Genomic DNA, 5,282 nt, shown 5'->3' with positions numbered 1-5,282 from the left:
TTCAGAATATAGCTTGTCATAGCAGTAATCCTATAGTTGGAACGGCAACAACTTGAGACATGTTACAAGAAAAAGCAATATCCAAAAGAAGCTGGCAGTGTCTAGGTACCCGCGGCTTTCCAGCTTAGCCAGTCAATGTAAGACAGGTTGAAGTCCAACCCACAATCACCTTAGCGTTATCACACCGAAAGCGCTGTAAGTAATCACACAACTCTTCAAGAAATACAAGATCGGCATTTGGTGGCCGATAAACTACTCCGAATACAATAACGTTGCCATAAAATGTCAGCTTGCAAAATATGTTTTCATGATTGGGTGTACACGGAAGAACAGTAGATTTCAAATTTCCTTTAATGGCTATTGCAACGCCCCCACCACGGGAGGGGCGATCACATCTGTGCAGCTCACATGACGGCGGTACAACCTCATTGCTCAGAATATCAGTATGCAACCATGTCTCCGTTAATAAAGTAACATGTGGATCAAGATCGAGAAGTAACGTCTCAAGATCTGTTCCCTTCTTGACATACTTTGGGCATTCAAGGAGGGTAGCCTTAACGATTGGGAGCTCAGTGCCGGTCACGTTGCTGCGACATTTCCTTTGTTCCTTTGCGCTCCTGCCAAAGTCCTGCCGGCGACAGAAGGCAAGGCAGTCCCAGTATTCGGTTGGCTTTGATCAGAGTCTATAAGCTTACATCTTTCGTTTCGGATTTCGTCCCACACGTATGTGTCGCTGTTGACAACAAGCTTATCATACTTTATTAACACTTTGTCGACTGGCAGCCGCACAGCAGAAACAAAGAGGTCCGGGTGGCCCTGGTACGCTTTCACGCCGCAGTCGACTTGAACGAAGCACGCCGCAAACACCTGCCAAGGGGGGGGGGGGGACAAAGGGGAGGAAAGACAGGGAGGTTAGCCAGTGTAAGTACCGGCTGGCTATCCTGTGCTGGGGAAAGGGGTGAAGGGAATAAAAGGGGAAAGAAACCTGCCCAAGAAGGGCTAAAGTTGCTGCCGCTTGACGAGTCCAATACATCTCATCACATTATATATCGTGGGCAGCGTAGTAGCCGAGCGATGCAGCCGCGGCTAAGCCCCCTGCCCAAGAAGGGCTAAAGCGCTTAGCCGCGGCTGCATCGCTCGGCTGCTACGCTGCCCACCATATATAATGTGATGAGATTTATTGTGCTCGTCAAGCGGCAGCAACGGTATAGCTCAGCTAGATCGGCGAACTGGCTGCGCGACACGCGATGGCGACAGCGCTTTCTAGCGTGCGGATCTTCTGGCTCAGAGGCGGGAGATGGCGACGGGACTTTCCAGTGCCATTCTTCTTCGTTACAGTCGCCTCCCGGTTGAAAAAGGGGCCACCCTGGCAACCTACGGCGACGACGAAACGATGGGCTCATAATAAGGCTTGAGCCTGTCTACATGAACAATTTCACTTCCCCGGCGACGGTGGTCACTTGGGGACGTCAGTGGCTCGACGATGTAGTTGACGGGCGAAGTTTGGGTAGGGCGGCTAGAGTTTGGGAAATGACGCGATAAGCACCATCAAATTCTGGCAGTAGTTTGGAAGAGAGGCCAGGACTCCTAGGTGGGACCCAGATGGATGGATGGATGAAAAACCTTATTAGGGTCCTTTAAGACGCGCACTAGCGCGCAGCGGGCCGCTCCCACATTGGGACAGAGAGGCCGACCCTCTCCGCCGCGTCGCGGGCCCGTTGGACAGCCCATAACTGTGCTTCGAGGTTGGGGCTGTGTAGCACCGCATCCCAGCGTGAAGAAGTGTTGCTTTCATCGCCGCGTAACGCGGGACATCGCCAGAGCATGTGAGGTAAGTTCGCTAAGTCATTGCATAGTGCACATGCATTTGAGGTCTGAATTTCGAGGTACATCTTGTGAAGAAGTAGGGGGTTTGGGTATGCCCCCGTCTGTAGGAGCCTTAGTGTCAAAGCCTGAGGTCTATTGAGTTTGCAATGTGGGAGGGGGTAGATCCTCCGAGCCAAGTAAAAGTGCTTAGTAATTTCGGTGTACGAGGAAGGAGAGTCCCGATTGTCAGTACCCCCAGCTTCACGCTGCCCGGTAGCTACGCGGTTGATGATCCCTCGCACAGCTTCGTGTGCCGACTCATTGAGGTTGGGCGGGGCACCCTCGATCTGTCCCATCCGGGCTGGAAACCAGATCAATGTCTGTGGCTTGATCTCCTTGCTTCATAGTATCCCTAGGGCCAGCTCGGATATGGTTCCTTTGGCGAATGCCCTAACAGCTGATATCGAGTCACTGTAGATTGATGTCCTCTTGTCGTCCAATAAGGCCATCGCTATTGCAGCCTGCTCTGCCATCTCAGAGCACGTCGTCCGAATCGAGATTGCGTTCGTTATTTGCCTTTCATGATCTACGCGAACTACAGCGAAGGCCTGTCCGTCGGCGTAGCGCGCTGCGTCTACGAAATTGTTCTCCGAAGCCTGTTCACGAGCCTTTTCCAGGAGAGCCTTCGCGCGCCCGACGTCTTCCCACGTTGTGTTCTGGATGGACGTTTCGTGGGATCGGGGCGACAGTGATGCGGTCTCGCTGCTCTCGAGGGATGCTGCAGAACTTTGTTTTAATTACTGTGGGGGGAACGCCCAGCTCCTGTAAGATGTGTCTTCCAGCTTGTGTGGTAGATAGCCTGACGAACTGCGCCCTCTCCTGTGCTTCCGCTATTTCCTCTAGCGTGTTATGCATGCCAAGTTGAAGTAAGCGTTGCGTGTGAGTGTATATGGGGAGGCCGAGAGCTCTCTTGATTGCCTTCCTGATTAATGCGTTGAGCTTATCTCGCTCCGATCTTTGCCAGTTGTGCATGGCCGCGACGTAAGTGAAATGACACATTACGAACGCATGTACCAATCTCACGAGGTTACCTTCTCCGAGGCCTTGCTGCCGGTTGGCCACTCTTCTGATTAGCCTGATAGCATTGTCCGTCTTCTTAGTGAGTCGCAGCACTGTCTGGTTGTTTGAACCACTCGACTCTACCATCATGCCGAGAATCCGGATAGCATCCACCCTCGGAATATATTGTTAGATACGGGACCGTTTCCTGAGCCTACTTCGAGTTCCCCAGACCACATCAAATCGCACCACAGCTAATTGAGGAGCGTAGAAGCACGGATACCACATTCCTGAGGCACGGCACGTGCAAACAAGTTGGCGGACCCCACTTCGTGTGCAGCCGGTGGAGCTATTCACTGCTTGACTCTTCCCGAAAGTGAAGCGAGAGCCTGGCACTGTGGCGGGTAAAGTGGGTCCCGAAGCAAGACGGCTGTAATGCGCCGTGAAAACCTGGCGGCGTCGCCCCCCCCCCCCCCCCCCCCCCAACCGCCTGTTGTGACGGCGCCTTGCAAGTCAGCAAGGCAAGATCGCAGGGAGAAGAAAGCCCTCGGACAAACACACGAGCAGCGACTCTCTTCGCCGGGTGTGACTCCATCGCACGGGCGCCTCCCATTGGCCGAACGTGACGTGTCTTCGAGACACCGAAGGGCTTAAAAGACGCAGACCGGGAGCAGCAGGAGAGCATTCCTAGAGCATTCCTAGAGCATTCCTTGATTCATCTCTTTCGAGCTTCTTGCCACGGGCCCCAGCGTCCGAGTTGCTGCCGGCCCGTAATGACTTTACGACTGTTAATTGACTCACTGTAAATAATGTAAATAAACCTCCCAAGTTTTCATCCCGACGTCCTCCTCAACTCCTACAATATCCTCCGTCGTTTGTGCGCAGTTTTATGTCGCATTCGGAGAGTGGCTTTCATCCCTTTGGTTTCGGGCCTCTGCGCTTGGGTCGATAAAGTAGCAGTTCCGACTTGTGCGGTGAGCACCGAAGGCCCGTGGACTCAAGGTATCTCTGGGTAGCATCAATCGCCTCTTGCAGGGCCGTCTGTACCTGTCTGTCACTACCTCCCGTACACCAGGTGGTAACGTCGTCCGCGTATATGGTATGACTGATACCGTCGATATCAGAGAGTGTCCTGCATAGACCAATCATGACGAGGTTAAAGAGGGTTGGGGATATGACTGCCCCTTTTGGCGTCCCCTTAGACCCGAGCTTGATCATTTCTGAAGTCAGGTCCCCGATCTTAAGGGTGGCTTCTCTGTCTGACAGGAAAGATCTCGTGTAGGAATGAAAGTGCTTCCCCAGGTTAAGGCTCGAGATTGTGTTTAAAACGCGCGAGTGAAGAATGTTATCGAACGCCTTTTCCAGATCTAGACCTAGTATGGCTCTCGTGTTCCGCGTATTACCGTCAATAATGTGATGCTTCATGAGCTTCATCGCGTCCTGCGTCGAGAGTCCGACCCTGAAGCCGATCATGTTGTGTGGGTAAATGTCGTGGTCCTCCAAGTAGCGTGAAAGCCTGTTTAGGATTGCGTGCTCAGCAACCTTCCCCATGCACGATGTGAGCGAAATTGGACGGAGGTTATCGAGGCTGGGCGGCTTGCCTGGCTTGGGGATGAGAATGGTGTTGGCCGATTTCCACATTTCCGGGACTTTACCACTGCTCCATCTTTGGGTAATGATGTCCGTTAGGTACTCGATGGACTTCTCGTCCAGGTTCCGTAGAGCTTTGTTTGTGATCTTGTCCGGACTCGGAGCCGATCTGCCGTTGAGGGCGTGGAGCGCCTGCCTGATCTCCTCAATCCCGAATTCTGCGTCGAGCTCAGGGTTCTCGGAGCCTTCGTAGTCAGGTGAAGGTGGTGTATACAGGGCCCGACGCGACTGATAGATACTTCACGAGTTTGGATAAAATTTCTTTGCTCGAATATTCTCGCTTGGCTGTGTGTAGAGTGCGCGCCAGTGTGTTGCGTTGGTTGGTTTTAGTGTTCGTCTCGTCGAGGAGATGCTTTAGGAGGTTCCAGATGCCCCCGTTACGCATCTGCCCGTCGATCGAGTTACACCCCTCATCCCATTGCTGTTTAGAGAGGGCTCTGCAGTGTTCCTCTATAGTTCTGTTGATTTCCGATATCTTTTTTCTGAGCCTGCGGTTGAGCCGTTGTCCTTTCCACCTGGCGAGGAGGGACTGCTTGGCCTCCAACAGGTGAGCCAGACGGCTGTCCATCTTTTACTCTGGGAGGTCGGTACAAACCTCTTTGGTGGTAGCTTTGATGTCGTGTCTAACCTGTACAACCCATTGTTCGAGGCTAGGCTTGTCCTCACTCTCCGTTCGCTCTTGCCTAATTTTGCGATATTTTCCCAGTCTGTGTACTGGAACATGCGCTGTCTCTTCTGCTCGACTTGGAGGTGCGTGGCCAAGATAT

This window comes from Dermacentor andersoni, chromosome 1 (genome assembly GCF_023375885.2).
Source record: "Dermacentor andersoni chromosome 1, qqDerAnde1_hic_scaffold, whole genome shotgun sequence".
NCBI classification, from domain to species: Eukaryota; Metazoa; Arthropoda; class Arachnida; order Ixodida; family Ixodidae; genus Dermacentor; species Dermacentor andersoni.
This window is presented reverse-complemented; position numbering follows the sequence as displayed.